Below are 17,191 nucleotides of genomic sequence, written 5' to 3'. Positions count from 1 at the left end.
GTAGCAGCGTCGGGACCAGGAGCGGGGTTACAGGTAAGTGTTTTTTTTTTTATTCATTTCTGTCTACTGGGGGGGGCTACTACCGGGGGGTACTGCCAGAGGGGGATATCGCTAATGGGGGCACTTCCAGAGGGGGGGGATTAATAATGGGGGAACTACCAGGGGGGGGATGTTGCTACTGTGGGCACTACCCGGGAGGGGGGGAATACTGGGGGCACTACCAGGGGGGATGTTGCTACTGGGGGCACTACCAGGGGGGGATATTGCTACTGGGGGCACTACCAGGGGGGGGATTAATATTGGGGGCACTACCAGGGGGGATGTTGCTACTGGGGGCACTACCAGGGGGGGGGATTAATACTGGGGGCACTACCAGGGGGGGATATTACTACTGGGGGCACTACCAGGGGGGGATATTACTACTGGGGGCACTACCAGGGGGGGATATTACTACTGGGGGCACTACCAGGGGGGGATATTACTACTGGGGGCACTACCAGGGGGGGATATTACTACTGGGGGCACTACCAGGGGGGGATTACTACTGGGGGCACTACCAGGGGGGGATTACTACTGGGGACAGTACCAGAGGGGGGATTACTACCAGTAGCTGCTGCATTTCCCACCCTAGGCTTATACTCGAGTCAATAAGTTTTCCCAGTTTTTTGTGGTAAAATTAGGTACCTCGGCTTATATTCGGGTCGACTTATACTCGAGTATATACGGTAAACAGGGTATCGGTATAGTACCAAACATGCAATGTCTACCATGTTGTATACCTTAAATATCATATATGCACACTTTATACCATAATGATTGTCTAACAAAACCTTTTCTATATGTGCTTGCATAAGTAATAGTGAGATATTTACAGAAATACATAAGTATGCGTTGTGCGTCTGAGCACAGCGCAAACGTTGCGGTGCGTGTATTTATTGTGCACAATGCAATTATGCCCTGTGTGTTTGTGCATTTTATCTTACATACGCTAATGTGCGTTGTGCGTCCTCATATTAAAATAGTTACAGGGTATGCTCGTGGGTATGTGCATAAGCATAAGAGCGTCTATGTGTTCGCATTGTGGATACACATGCGATTGTCTATGTGTATGCATGTGTGTGCAAATGTGCATTAGTGTTTGTCCATTAACTGGTATTTTTTTTATATTATATCAGTCTGAATCTAATTACAAAAGGTCATATAAAATGAAGTTTGCCCTGCTCACAGGTGGAGCAAGCCTTAGCAAGAAGTCTGATAACCTATGCTTATTTAGAATACAATTGCCAGTTCTTCTTAACCACATCAGCATTGGACGCAAGGCATACAATTGCTAACGATAGTCAAACTTCTGACAATTGTTTCTGACTCTACATTCTGAACACTTCAATTGAGCATATCAGTGTCTGTGTTACATTTCAATTGCCACAGACTTACTGCATCTGTATACGGAGCTTCTCAATAAATATGGAAACACTCACAGTATCTTTGTGTAGTTTTAATTACTTGTCATAGACATACTCCTGCTTCTTGCACACTTGGCTAAACAATGGTTGAGATATAGATATATATATATATATATGCGCATTGGCTTGCTTCCGACGCAGAGTAGCGTTCGATTTTACTCTTTATCAGCCCATAAATGACTAGATCGTCAGATAATAATTACAAGCGATAATAACCAATTATTTGACTTCAACAGACCCTTTACCGCCTACCCTGGTGAAAGCAGGGCTGGTCTGGATGCCGGTTTCATGGTCTCCGTCCAAGTTAGCGGTCCAGGGAAACCGTCCTTGCTCTCGTGCACCCTGCAGAGGAGGGACTACATGTGCTTCCAACCACAATGGGCCCCCTCAACCTTATCCCAGAAAGTAGAATCTGCTGGTGCCCTCTCTTCACCTCCACCTGCCATCGCCTCTACCAGGTCATTCCATACCAAATCATCACAGCTTCCAACCCGACCGTCTCAGTTTTTCATATAACTTGGTATGATGATAGACGATAAAGTAACTTTCATATGTTAACATTTAGCCCTCAGTGATGCATGGTGTTCATGTAACAGGGTTGCAAACATGACAGAAATTTATGCTTGCATGGTCAACTAAAACGAATCATAGTTTTCATAAAAAATAGGTTTATATTTAAATATTGACTTTTACATTTCAAGGTCACATGATGTGACCTTTGACCTTGAATATCTAAAAAGTTTGTTTAATTTTTTGTACATAAAGTATGTTATACAGTTAAATACAATCTCTCTTTGGTATAAGATTAATTTTGGGAACATGCAACTGTCAAGTTCAGACTAGTCTTGTAGTGTCTCTCTCTGTGTTCTCAGTCTGGCTGCAATTTCTGCATTGAGAACTAGTGATTATGGATTGCCCTCAGTGGGGTGTTCATCGATGGTTACCATCGATTGGTCCACCTGTGATTACCATCGATGGCACACAAACCAGCTATGGTGAGCCATTAATGGTTTTCACCCCTCAATGGCCACTGCTGCTTGGGGAAGAGCAGCAGCAGCAGTAGAAAACAATTAAGGAAGGTGCTACCATGGATGACTGAAATACTGCCACATGTCAATAGTGATCAAATGATTTGTGAAAACTGTTGGAAAAAAATACTTTAACTGCTGAGGAAGTACCTCCACTTCTTACTGTCACAAAGTCTTTCTTACCAGACAATCCTACTGGCATCATTACTGCAGTAGAAGTTCTTCAGTCTCAGCAATATCTTGGTCCAAGCTTCAACTGAGTTTAGGATTTGGTGATGACAAAATACCAGACTCTCTCGTTCTAATTGATTTGCTTTTCTTATCATGTAGTTACTTGCCTGAGGAAATTGTTGTTTTTCTAATACTCCAGTCTTTGGAAGAAGTATGGTCTCTTCATATTTTTCTTTCAGTTGTTGCAGTATGATACCATTACAACATTGACTATTATTAGGCACAAGTTCTTCAGCTGGAGTATGGAATACAGTATATGCTTTTGTTTTTTTTACAACTTCTGCAATTTTGACAGTTTTTTTTTTTTTTGCAATCGTTTTCTTCTTTCATTCTTCTCCTCTTGGTAGGTGATACTCCCACACTGCTTAAACTTTCATTTAATGACTGCAAAGCTGATTCAGTCCTGCATGTTGCCACTTCTGCGTCACTTTCCTCATCAATTGATGTGCTTGGTCCTTCGTCAGCAGTTAAAGAATTTGTTTCCTACAGTTATCACAAATTATTTGATCACTATTGACATGTGGCAGTATTTCAGTCATCCATGGTAGCATCTTCCTTAATCGTTTTCTACTGCTGCTGCACAGTACGCAACAATCGGCCGTCTGCAAAATCGTACCAATCCGGATCGGCTGCTATATCGCACCGTGTATGGGCATCTTTATTCCCTTGTATCACTGGTAGGGGTGGCCATCGACCATCGATGATTCAATGACTGATGTTGAATGCTTTTACCATTGATGGCAGAGAGCCAATGGTTCTCAGCCATCCATGGACAAGTAGGAGCAATAGTTGTGTTTTAATGGACTTGGCTTAGCCCCACCCCCGGTGCTCCGTAAGTCCCACCCCCATTTTTTGGTTGTCTCGTGGCCGCTGTCCCCCAAGCAGCAGTGGCCATCGAGGGGTGCAAAGCATCAATGTTTCACGATAGATGGCTTGTGTACTATCGATGGTAATCACAGATGGGCCCAGCGATGAACACCCCACAGAAGGCCATCACTAATTACTAGTTCTCAATGCAGAAGTTGCAGCCAGTCCGAGAACAACACAGCGAGAGACACTACAAGACCACTGAACTGGGAAGTTGCATGGTTAGTGCAAAAAGGGCTCAACTGCCGTACTTAATATTTTTATTTTATTTTACTCCTGTTCCCAAAGGCTTCCCAAAATAAAACTTTTATAGTAAAGATTGTATTTAACTGTATAACATACTTTATGTACAAAAAAAATTAAACAAACTTTTGTTTCAAGGGCACATCATGTGCCCTTGAAATGTACAATTCAACATTTAAAACTATTTTTAATGAAATCTATGACCCCTTAGCTTCAAAACAAGACCAACATGAAAGTTCTATCACAATTAGAAGAAAAGTTATGATTCCTTTTAGTTGACCTTGCAAGCATAAATTTACACTTTTTTTGACATGTTTGCAACCCTGTTGCATGAACACTGTGTATCAAATTTTACTTATGAAAGTTACTTTATGTTGTCTATCGTCCTACCAAATTTCATGAAAATCATAGATGGTCGGCTTGAAACGTTACTTTTTGTTGTGGTGATATGGCATGGAACGACCCTACCGACTATTAATCCCGGTGAGGGATCTGTTCTGGCCCACTCATTCCTGTGATGGAAACACTGGTCTGGGCACCAGTCGTCAAAGTTCGGGTGCCGGGAATTTGTTCGGGCATCTCCAGGGGAGTAAAAAACTGCTTTGGGGGAGGGAGGTGGGCCAACCAAGGTTAGCTCACGTGAAAGCTGACGTTGGGCACCCGCGGTCCACAAAATTTTAGCTTTCAATAGATCGTAATGGGTGATCTTCTCTGCAACGGACAAAACCCTGACCCAGAAGCAAGTCATCCTCGAATGACTACCAAAGGGCGCCCAGCGAACATACGCTGTTAGTGAGTGCCACTTCCATCTGTTCTCCAGTCCTGTGCCTGCCTCTGGTTCCTGGGAGGACTGTCTTTCTAGCCTAGGACAACTGTGGCTGCTGTATCGTCGAGCATAGGGGGGTTCTGACTAAAAGGTATTCAGTCATAATCCCATTGTCACACTCTGCACAAATTGTGTGACTTACCTTGCCATTTGCTGCAGATCAGGATTTCTGCCTGACCTTGTTCGGGAACCATGCAGTGACATCACCATCATGCACTGTCAGCCAGTGAGAGTGCTCCTGCCTCAGCTGTCCTCAGCAGCCTATCAGGGACTTGCAGCAGACTCCTATCCCCTGTGAGACCTCCCACTGGTGCCTGAGCAAAGTGTTGCTTCCTAGAGATCAGTTCTAACCTGTGGCTCCTTTGTGCAGAATACCACCACTGTTATGAGGCTCATTTACCAGACTCCAGAGTTCCTGTGATATTCCATTAACTTGTTCCTGACCTTGGCTTTGTTTGTGACCCTGATTTTGCCTGACCCCTGGTACTGCATCTGATATCTGGTTTTGACTTTGGCTATTCCCTGTGACCGGTTTACGCCTGTTCCCTGGTACCGTCTAAGTCCGTTTGTTTCTGACCTGGCCTGTCAACTAAGCTACACTTCTTCTCTGCTTCATCCAGAATTACCCAGCACCTGTATAAGGGAACCTATTCTGAGGGCCGCGACCTGTCTGTCGGACTCAGCCAAGCCCATACCCTCTTGCGAGGGTACCTGGTGAACACCGCCGGCACATTAGACTCTGCGCCTCAGAAATGGGTCATGCCAATCCCCAAATTCGGGTTGCGTCCATAACCATCCGGGAGTCGTGACACCCATGGATGGTAGCTTCTTCCCATTGGCTCCTAAGCCAAGCACATACACCAAATGTTTGAACTTGCAGTTCCTCTCACACTGAGCAAGATTGCTATGGCAAGAACAGCTAATCAGGGTACAATTAACCTTTTTCACAATGTTCTAAACACAGCTCACGTTTCCTTTTAGCGGGTGAACAATCCCAACACTTGGAGAATTCTGTTTCACAATGATAGAGCAGTCATCGAAGGATCAAAAAATTACTTTACTCTGAACACTTGACCACCACAAGCCAGTTATCCCTGTGTTAACTTTTCTGGCACCTCCTGCTTAAAACCCAAAAAGTCAGAAGGATCATGAGGTCCCTCTTTCACGGTTTGTATTTATACTGAAAATCAAGCAAGCTTTTGCCCATCTATGAGGTTTCTGTCCTCTGAGCTTGCTTTAGGACACCTGCTTTACAGTTTGACAGATGTACAGCCCCAGTCAAACTCCCTACCTGTCAGTGGTTCCTCCACCTCACTGGGTAAGTGAAATTTTTTTTAATAAGTAGTGCATTTCACTGGCAGCATCCCCTCCCACTTAACTTGTGGTCCTTTCTTTTACTTAAACATTCCTCAGCTTCACACTGTTTCTAAGTCAGCTGCTAAACTCAGGCCCAGGCAAAAGGGTAAATTTACTAAGATGTGAGTTCCATTAAGAAGGGATGTTGCCCATAGCAACCAATCAGATTTCAGGTATTCTCTTCTAGAAGGTGCTAGATAAATGAGCAGTAAAATCTGATTGGTTGCTGTGGGCAGAACTCCCATCTTCGTAAATTTCCCACAAGGTGTCTGGACAGCGAATGCCCAGAGTCTCGGCCAATCTGGTAGTCCCCACGGGAAGGGGGCGGGGAGAACACCTGGAGGCCAGGAGGTTACCTCGTCTAGCTGCAACGCGCATCCAGTGCCACTTTGCACCCCAGCCTATGCGCACCCAGTGCCACTTTGCACCCAAGCCTTACCAACCCAGCCTTTAGAGCCAATCCTTATCCGGAAGTTATGGATCTAACTTGCCAACGTCCCTTACCAACATTGTTCTAACATGCTAGAGGCTGTTCTTCTTGGAGAACTGCTTCGGATATAAGTACAGCCCATCGCAAGACTTACACCCACTACCCGGGGAAGAGCACAGAAATGGACATCTCCCTCCGCTCAAAGAGATATCGTCTGCTCTTGCAGGGAGTGAACGAAAAAATGTGTGCGCGCCGGGGGTCACTGTTCTATTAAAACAAACCAAAATGAATCATATAATACATTTATTAAAATAGCAACAATATACCTAAAGAACTGCAGTTCTAAAACAATATTAATCCATACAATATGGGTAATAAAACAGAATTAAACCGCACACTGATAAGAGCATGGAGCAATATAAAGTCCAAATGACCTGCACAATACAGTCATTGATGGAAATAGTGAGTTCCTTAATCAATGGTGAAGTTCCATAAATAAGATGGTAATCATGGATGATTCAATAGATGGCAAACAGCTCTTTCCCCTTACTAGGGATATTCGTATCTCCTCTGTAATAAGCTGCCACTCACCACCGTCGTGAATGGATCCAGAGCAAGCCAGGAATCGGCATGGGGAGATGCAGGTAGGCAATAGGAACCCAGCCAGGAAGATGTTTCGCCGGAGCACAGCCGGCAGCGGGTGACAGCCTTTCCGCTCAGAGTCTCTGGATACGGGCTGGTTGCACGATGGAATGCAGCGAGGCTGCGTGCAGCAATGTACCCAGTCACCTGGGATCAACTGAAATCAGTCAGCGGCAGAGTGGTCAGTGAGGCAGCAGGATCCGCTAAAAATCTTACGGCGATTCAATTGTTGTTCATATCTGGAATAAAGAGAACACTGGTGTGGTCACTGCAGATAAATACAACAAACTTGGAGTAAGAAAAAGTGGAGTTCTACATGTGAAATTGACTTTTCAGCAGTTTGGGCAATGCTTGGGGCAAGCAGCAGTTGGGGTAGATCTGGGGGATGAGGCAGGGAGCAGTTGGAGTAGAGTGGATAAGGGCAGGCTTTACTGTGGGGGCAGTACTAGGTGTAGAGAAGGGATAAGGGCAGGTAGCAGTTGGGACAGTTCTGGGAGAAAGAGGGGGGGGGGGTATGGGCAGGCTGTACTTGAGGTAGGGAAGGGGTAAGGGAGATTAGCAGATTTCTTATTTAGCAGCTTCCTCCACCTCCTTTGGCATGTTTTGCAGCACTGCCAGCTCACTACACACACCATTTTCTCCCCTGCTTGCATAATCATTGGTAGCAGATACCACCCACCCCCACGCCTCCTCCCCCCTCCCCCCATTTGCATGAGGATTGTTAACAGCAGCTTCTTCTTACTCCGTTAGCAGACAACAGCCTCACATAACTTACAAGAATACTCCTCCCTCTGCTCTGCGGCTGCTTGAGGTCCAGCCATACAAACTCCAGGGCTCCTTGTAGCTGGATATGCCTCTTTCTCCATGCTGCTGGAGCGGCAGCGCAGCCTCTGCATCCTGAACAGTGAAGGCACCAACGGGCGGCTGGCTTCTCCCCAAATTCTCGGGAGAAATCAGAGGCGCCACGGGATTGGCCGCGGGACCCGACAGAGATGCAGAAGCCACGGGATTGGCTGCAGCAGAGCTCGTCCCAGGGGACCCATCCACTTTGTAATAGTGAGTCCCCAGTCCTCAATTTAGGGTAAAATACGCGCTATAGCGCGTATTTGCGAACACTGCCCTGTGTTAAACAGATTTAGCAGTGCTTGAATGACTGTGTAAGCAACCAATCACAAGGCAATGACCATTCATTTCAACCTCATTTCATTAATCATTCACTACTACAACTCCCAGAGCAGGGGGGATCAAGCCACACGCAGAGACAGGAAGACAGGTGAGTCTCTGTAACGGAGGAGGAAGCAGACGGAGATCGGCAGCGATCACATCCAGCGTTTCCCCTCCCAAGACGGGACTGTAATACCACAAAGCCGGAGTGCAGGATATAGTCTTTAATCAGACATATCACTCACTTAGGCTCCAGCCACTACAACCCCAGTCCGGAGCCCCTGCACCCTAGTCCGAGTGGTTCTCCAACCTTACCAGAAGACTTCCCCAGCTATCAACAGCACCCTAACAGTAAGGATAAAACACAGACCAGACTTGTCAAATAAGAACACCAGTACTGTATATATTGGAGGAGATAGCGGGACACCGTTATTCTCTCCCCCCACGTATTGAACAAGTAAAATTAATTTTGAACCTGCCATTCTAGTCTGCTGGTTCCTTTTTATATGTCATGCTGCATGGATTTAGGCACACAAGATGCATATTCCATGTAAAAGCCCATTAAGTGCAGCTCACATATCTAGAGAGGTTTTAGCGCTAAATGTTCAAATCTTTGTACTACATATTACAAATATGAAATGATAAGTTGGCTCAATATAGGTTTTGAAGGCATTGATAAAGAGGAATATAAAGGAGAAAAGAGAATATACTGTATATGTGACTTTATTATAAGTCATATGTGTGACGGTATCATGTTATGTGAAAAATAAACACATAAAATATGAAAACCGTTTGTACACAGTTTTTTCTTCTAGCCTCATTTGGCTAGCAGGGTGCTTTGAATATTTCATTTTATGTAAATTCCACCAAGGGTTCCTTGGTGGAATTGACATAAAATTAAATATTAAGAATATAATATTTAATTTTATGTACACGAGCAGCAAAAGCTAACCCCTATCATAGGCCTCAGTACTATAACTACTGATGATAAAGATACATTTTATATAATCCATCCGTGCAGTGTGGGAAATAGAACTGAGCCGGATACACTTGTTACAAGTGAACTGCCACTATGTATATAGGCCCTCATTCAGAGCCGCTCGCTATTTGCAGTCGTTCGTTTTAAAACAAGGGGTGGCTATTCAAATGAACCGTTCGCTAATTGCGGTCTGTTCACACCTCTAAGTCTGAACGTGCGAGCAAAACTTGCGGTTGTAATTTTGAAAAATATACCCCCTTGCCGCTCGCACCATACGTCATGTCCGCTATTTATTAGATTAATCGAGTACATCGAACAGCGTATGAACTGCTCGCTATTCTTGTGGCTGGTTTTTTCAACCGCTATTTTGCGAGCAGTTGAGTAAAAAAAAAAACAAGTGACGTGGTCAATGACGCTGCTGTATTAATTATGCACTCCCTTAAAATGCCCGTTTTGACCTTTAAGCACGCCTGCGTTCGAATTCCACACCCCCGTTTTCAAGCACCTTCCCCTGTTACCACCCACATACGCCTCCTTCTGTCACTCAAAATAGCAGGCATTCGCTATATAGCGAACAAACGATTTTCGGCCGCACTGACTGGTTCGCGCATGCGTATTAAAATCCATACGCATGCACAGATGTGCGAACATTGGTCAGAACGAGCGGCTCTGAATCAGGGCCACAGTGCACACTTGAGAGAAATTACACCTGTGTAACTAATGGTGCGTACACGATAAAAATGCACGATATGAACGATTACTATATCAACCGTTATCATTCATTTTTTGGTACCCTCCAACGACCTGCGATGCACGGGCATGTATGGACGATAACGATATCGTCCTTCGGCCGTGCATGCAGGCCAACCTGGTTGATGCTATTATTATTATTATTATAATTATTAACAGTTATTTATATAGCGCACACATATTCCGCAGCGCTTTACAGAGAAGATCTGGACATTCACATCAGTCCCTGCCCCAGTGGAGCTTACAATCTATATTCCCTACCTACACGCACACACTAGGGTTAATTTTTTTTTTTTGGTGGGAGCCAATTAACCTACCAGTATATTTTTGGAGTGTGGGAGGAAACCGGAGCACCCGGAGGACACCCACGCAAGCACAGGGAGAATATACAAACTTCGCACAGTTAGAGCCGTGGTGGGAATCGAACCCACGACCTCAGTGCTGTGAGGCAGTAACGCTAACCATTACACCGTCTGTGCTGTGTTGATATCAACCAGGTTACATAGGGACCCGCTGGCCTGTTGTTGGTGGAACGCTGGATGATCAATATCGATCATCCAGCACACCGGGAAGGTGCAGGGAGATCGTTCAGCGATATAGTTATCGCTGATGATTGTCCCGTGTGTATGCACCATTGAACAGAGGGCTAAATGATAATGAAAGGGTGCAGTGGAGACGTGTAACCCTTGAGCTACTAAGATGTGTTTTTTTTTTACCTCAGTTGGATGACATCAGGCTGCACATTTATTCTACTACATTATAGTGACACTATAAGACTCCCATTGCTGCCTTGTTTATAAAAACTAACTGCTATCTACTAAGAAATACAGGTGTGGGTGTGCGCACTCGCACAGGAATAGATCAGCATAATGGTGTGTATTTTACAAACACAGCAACTTGAGATATATTAACAAGTGAGGCACTGAGACAACTTACAGCCTTGATTTTAATTTTCACCACTATCCTATATTTTTTATGTAGCTTATTTTATTATTAATTGTTTATTATAAGTAAATGAATAAAAGTTACAATTTAATATAAGATTTGTATATATCTATGCAATATAAGTGTGCATTCCACTTTAAGGACTACTGTTCTGGGGTTTTGGATTTGTGACTATTGGCTCAGGAGTAGCAACCCTAATTATTGCGTATACTTGAAAATCGTTATAAATGATTTATTCAATTGGAAGATATTGTTTAGGTAAATTCTACTTTGGAGCAACCTTTTTCCTTGTGTTTTTGCACACGTGAAACTCAGTTATAATTAAGCAGATAGTTTCACTCTTGTTTTCACAATTCATAATGTCCATGAATCTGATGCTGATTAAGTTGAATGTTAGCAAACGCCTCAGTTAAGCACAATGATGCCACAATTTAAATACAGATGATCATATACTCTAAGAGACTCATTTTACAACTAGTAACACTAGCCTCTCTAGCAAAACACATTCTATCAGTGGCTGCTCGAGAGGTGAGGCTGCAGCGTGGTCCCAAATTTAAAATGGGGAAGTCATACCAAATGCTGCCAAACATCACTGGCAGTTGGTATGGCTCCTTTATTTTAATTTTTGACCGCACTGCTGCCCAACCTCTAGAGCCGCCACTGCATACTATCCTTTAGCAATTATTAAACAATGAGGAATGGCTATTTTACTTAATCACAGACATACACTTATCAGTGGAATACATACTGTATGCTTTAGTTATGAAGCTACTCTTGGCATGGATTTATAAAACTATAATATTGCAAGTGCCAGAGCTGCCACTTTGTTACCACTCTCTGCTGGGTAATGTACTATTAATCTCAAAACCACACATCTCTGTCCCCAACCTTCTTAAAGAACTTTACATTAAAGGTGAATTGTCAAATTCTATAAACAGGGATTAGCCTGAAGCACTGAGCCTTTATATAATTCCAGGTATACATTAAATGAATGAGACAAATTTCAAATCCCATTTGCAGCCACAGAAATTAAAATTCTAAGGCTGCATACACACACAACGATTTTGTTACCAACTATTTTCTGAACGATTTTCTGTCAGATTATCTGTCAGATTATTTAAAGTGTAATGAACAATTTTTTTGAACTACAAACGATTTTTGCATATTCCCTTAATGAAAATCGTTCACGTTTGTAGTTCAGTCAGACTGACCAACTGAACGCGCATGAACGATAATCGTTCATCGTTTTAACTCAGAAAGTGAACGATAAACGATATCGATAATCATTCAAAAAATCGTGTATGTATGCACCATAAACCTTAGCAGACAATACTCTCAGCGCTATGTAGCAAACTTCCTGACTCTCTTAACTGACACTATAAAAGCAAACCTTTTCAGGTGAGAAAAGTTTAACATATTGGATTTTGTGAGAAACTGCAGTCACATCAGCTGTACCCTTGCTGTTTCAAGTCCCAATGCAGGTCTGCAAGAATTTACAGCAGTGCATCTGATCTGGTAGAAGATAGAAAGGCTGATGCAGAATTGCATATAAGTTCATTTGAGGATGGGTGTTGCACTTTTAGCACTATGTATGCCAATTATAAATAACTATGGTCAAGTGTGGGCTATTTAGAGTCGTAGGCAATTCAGTTGTACCTCCACTTCTAGCTAAATAGGCAAGACCAGGTGGCAACGTGGCATTTGCACATAAAATTAGTTGATTAAGGATGTGTCGTGGGCTATGCAGTGTTGTTCATATACAGAGGTGTCCTCATAAACTGTTACTCAAGTTGCAGCAAATTGCTCCCCTCTGTTCACCAGGTGCCCCTCTCGGTTCTGCTTGTGCTGAGCATCTTTTTTTGGTAGTTTTTTGGCCAAAAATGCATTTTAGTCTCAATGTGATGTCCTTTTGATTTCAGATAAATCTCTTACACCAGGTACAGGGCTGGGGAAAATGGGTGAGATAATGATGACTACTACTTCAGCAAGAAAATGGATTGGGGCGAATACATAGATTTGTGGAATTTGGCATATGAGTGAATATCTGCATTCCGTTCCATGCATGCAGTGTGAGTGCATTTTTGGCTGATATAAATGCAGCTGTAATCAAACCCTATAGAGAAGACTGACTTGATTTCTGAAAATGTAAGCAGGCGTTAATTTAGAGATCAAATTACATAAAAAACCCATCTCACCAACTCGCCAAATAGTAAAAGACTAGGCAGCCATGTTGTCTTGGAATTCTGAGTAAAGGCATATGAAGGGATTTTTGGAAATTCAAGATTTTTGTGATGTCGAGGAATGTGCCATAGTTTCCTCGTTGTCCAGAGAAGAGGGTTGTTTAAGAAGTCTTCGGACAACTCCTGGTCATGTAAATGTAAGAAATAATGATTAATATTGCCTAAGAATTGTGACTTGAGGGATGTATGAGCATATAAATAATTTACATGTAGCCAGTCTTTCAAATAGTGCAACAGAGATACATAATTATATTTTGTAATACTCCCATTCGATCTAGATTGGCTGAGTTTCAGCAAACCTATGCAAGGTTGTTTACCATTCCAAATGAAAGTGGGCATTAATCAGGTTAGTGTTTTTCTAAATGAGGGGGATGGGTAAAACTTGTAGAAAGTAGAGCAGTGTGTTTCAACCATTGTGCCGTGGCACACTAGTGTGCCGCACGATTAGATCCGCCAGTCAGATTTGCCGTGCTGCGGACCGGGCAGCGTTGAGCTCTTCTGGGAGTCTCAGGCATGCCCGGTCCGTCACCTATGCAGATGCGGTGGCGTGACATCACAGGTCACGCACGCCGCGTTTCCAGTCAGCCATTCCCGCGGCATCTAGAGATGCCCTGCATGAAGGACACCAGCACCCCCAGTCAGCCAGCCTGCCAGCCAGCCTCGTGGCCACCAGCTCTACCAGCCAGCCAGCCCCACGGCGACCAGAACCACCAGCCTGCCTGCATGCTGCACTATGCTGATAGCTCTGCAGAATAGGGACAGGTAGGGGCAGAAAAATGTAAATTAATATTAAATGTGGGAGACAGTGTTTCTTGTTTTTTGGGGGGAACAATGTGGTTTATTCTTTGGGGGTCAGCAATGTCTTTTTGTTTCTGTGGGAGCCAATGTATTGAGTTTTGTTCCTGTGAGGGCCATTGTACTGTATGTAGATTTTATTTCTCTGGGGCCAATGCATGTGTTTTTTATTCCTGTGGGGGCCAATGCATGTGTGTTTTATTTCTGTGGAGGCCAATGTGTGTGGGGTTTTTTTTATGTGGGAGCCAATATGTATGTTTTTTTCATAGGTCACACATGCTGCATTGCCGGATGGTGTGCCTTGGCAATTTTAAGATCTTGCGTAGTGTGCCTCGAGTTAAAAAAGGTTAAAATTCACTGAAGTAGAGTAATATGTAAATAGGGGAAGGGGATATTGGGAGAACTTGTACAGTAGTCGGTATCTCTAAAACAGGGCTCAACAAATCCCAGGGGCCAGGTCGCCATGATGACCAGATTTTACTGCCTGGCGACCAGATTATCAGTGATCGCAAAAATATGCGCTACATAGTGAGGGACCCAGTTTTTAAATATGGCCGGGTCCTGCAGTACGTGCTGGGACTCACAGACCTGTGGCAATCCTCTGTGTCCAGCCAATTCCTGCCAGCAGCATCTCCACTGAACGGCTTCCAATTGGTCCAAAAAGTCTAGCCACTCCCCCAGTGATGTGGTACAGCAGCATTCTCCAGTCTGACTGGCAGCCATGTGGAACTTTGCTCTGAACAGGAGTTTTGCTGTTCCTGGTTCTCAGTCTCACCACCGAGGCACGAGGCTGTAAGTGTGCACACAGCACTGTGATAGTGTGAAATTCACCTACACCATGACCTCCCCAGGGGCTCCGTCCAGCATGATAACGCTGTCAGTGTCACAGGCTGTCTGGACAGCTAAACAAGACTAATATACTGTGGCCATTTCCCCATTAATTACGGCACACGCACTGCTGCAAGTATTTCTACTGCCTTATCTACCCAGGCTGGAACTCAGTCTGCCCTGCATTGATTCCGGGCACTGAAGGGTTAATCAGCTGGGAGTACTACTAGGACAGCTGACCTGTGAGTGGAATCGGTGAGAGAGCAAACAGCTCACATTCACATTACAGTATGTTATTATATGAACACTTTTCTTTTTCACTGCATGTAGTGTTCACTAACCAACAGTGGGAATTCATTAGTATTACAGTATAGATTTCACCAGTAGTGGACATTGGTGCATTAACTTTAAAGACTAACCTATACCATTATCAGTGGGCTAAACAATTGTGTGGACCCAATTTAATCCATGTGAATGTGCTCATATTGTAACGGTGATAGAGCCTGATTCAGAGATGGACGCTAATGTGATCGCAGCTGCAATTTCGCATGGACCGCAGCTGCTTTCTCATTTGCGTTGAACGTTGTTTGCCATCGTAAATACCAGTAGCATGGACCAGCCATGCAGCCCTTGTGGAAGGTCTGACCTTCAGACACGCTGCATAGGAAATAGCAATGTCTAATTTATACACACCCAGGCAATGACGTTTAAATGGTCAGACACACCTGCATTTTTCTAACTACCCCCCCGTTACCACCCCCAAAAGCTACCTGTCACTCACTTTGCGAATGGGTTCTCTGTGTGTGCGGAATCGCAAGACAATCGCTGCGCGTGCAGAGTGCTGCTTATATGCATGTGCAATAGCAAAAAAAACGCTTCATCTGCGTAAAAATCATTTCATACATTTCTGAATCAGGCTCTTAAGTGCCGAGTGATTATTTAGCAGTTGAAAACCGCTTGCCTGAGCTTACTAACCCACATAGACATCAGCACAGCATTACATAGCTGCTATTATTGTGTTTTATAGTTATTGAGATTTCTACACTATTATTATTGACCCACATGATTTTATTTTGCCGGTTGATATTTGTGGCTTTATCTAATTTAGACAATTTTATGTGATTATTGCCCAACTGCCCCCACCACCGGCACTGTCCCAACTGTTGCCTGTCCTTAGCCCCCTGTCTGCCCCCAGCATTACACCTGTTGGCTATGTGAGATAGCCAAGTAAAATATATTTATAAGCATTATCTGTTCTTAACTAAGTGCAACTTTCCCTAGTGTACAGTACGTATAAGGCATGTGGTGTGGCCTGATGGCATATGGGAAGCTCAAAAATCATAAATTGTGTTGGGACCCAGAAATTGTGGAGTAGGACCACAAATTTTTAAAGTGAGGGGTCCCTGGGATCCACATTTGTTTTTGCTCAGTGCGATCACTGCAGGACCCACTTTTAGTTAAGAGCAGGTCCGTCCCACGGGACGTGCTATGAACTAGCTGAGTGCACGCGCCACAGCCAATCACCGCTTGCATTATCTCCCCAAGCAATGGCCATGCTGCCTGCAGTGTCTCCCTCCCTCCCTGCCCACCAGCTGACGCTCTGCTATTGAAGTCCAACAGCTCTTCAGCAGCGCCTCTGCATTCTCCTCTTCGGGTTCTGCACCCCTTTCCTTCCAGCCACCCTATGGGCCTGATTCAGAGCCGCTCGTAAGCGGCCGCTCGCTCGATACGAGTGATGTTTGCACATCTGCGCATGCGTATGGGTCGTAATGCGCATGCGCCAACCAGTCAGTGCGGTCGGAATCGTGTGTTTGCAAAATAGCGAGTGCCGCTAATTTGAGTGACAGGCGTTTGTGGGTGGTAACGGGAAGGTGCTTGAAAACGGGGAGTGGAGATCCGAACGCAGGCGTGCGAAACGGTCAAAACGGGCGTTTTAAGGATGTGCATAATTAACAAAGCAGCATCATCGACCACGTCACTTGGTTGTCAATAAGCCTGAACTGTTCGCATGATTGCGGTAGGAAAATCCAACCACAAGCACTGCGAGCAGTTCAGACGCCTTTTGATGTACTCGATTAATCTAATAAATAGAGGCGATGTCGTATGATGCGAACGGCCAGGGGGCGTCTTTACAAAATAGCGAGCGCATATTTTGTTCGCTCGCTCAGACATAGAGGCGTCAACAGACCGCAAAGAGCGAGCGCTCTATTTAAATATCCGGCCCCTTTTTCTGAACGAGCGAGCGCAAATAGCGTCCTATGACTTTACCGGCTGCAGCATCAGCGTTGTTGCCCCCATCATGTTGGTGCCGGGACCCTCCAAATGCCTGCGTTGCATCCCTGACTCCTTGAGCTAACTCTCCACACACAGAAAGCCAGAGGTGGACACTGCCAAGACCAGGAGG

At 44.4% G+C, this 17,191-nt stretch overlaps 1 protein-coding gene and 1 long non-coding RNA gene across 4 annotated transcripts in view; one reads left to right on the top strand and one right to left on the bottom strand.

Annotated features, from left to right (window-relative positions):
• The window catches only part of UBXN6 (UBX domain protein 6), a 261,847-nt gene that overhangs the window by 3,618 nt on the left and 241,038 nt on the right, over positions 1–17,191 (top strand). Inside the window, exon 1 of one of the 3 annotated variants that reach the window (XM_088450840.1) lies at positions 8,313–8,601. The exons of the other annotated variants lie outside the window; for them this stretch is intronic. The gene's annotated coding sequence lies outside the window, so the exon portion shown is untranslated. Of the gene's footprint in view, positions 1–8,312; positions 8,602–17,191 lie in introns of those variants that run through there. 3 annotated transcript variants of the gene reach the window in all.
• Positions 6,731–8,291, bottom strand: LOC148501201 (uncharacterized). The gene is made up of 2 exons (XR_015870075.1): positions 7,862–8,291; positions 6,731–7,325 (listed from the first exon to the last, which is right to left on the bottom strand). It is a non-coding gene; the product is annotated as an uncharacterized LOC148501201 (long non-coding RNA).

The sequence above is a fragment of the Taudactylus pleione genome, unplaced genomic scaffold (assembly GCF_031769625.1).
Source record: "Taudactylus pleione unplaced genomic scaffold, aTauple2 ptg000529l, whole genome shotgun sequence".
In the NCBI taxonomy this organism is placed as follows: domain Eukaryota; kingdom Metazoa; phylum Chordata; class Amphibia; order Anura; family Myobatrachidae; genus Taudactylus; species Taudactylus pleione.
The sequence above is the reverse complement of the archived record's forward strand: the minus strand, read 5'-3'. Positions and strand labels throughout refer to the sequence as shown.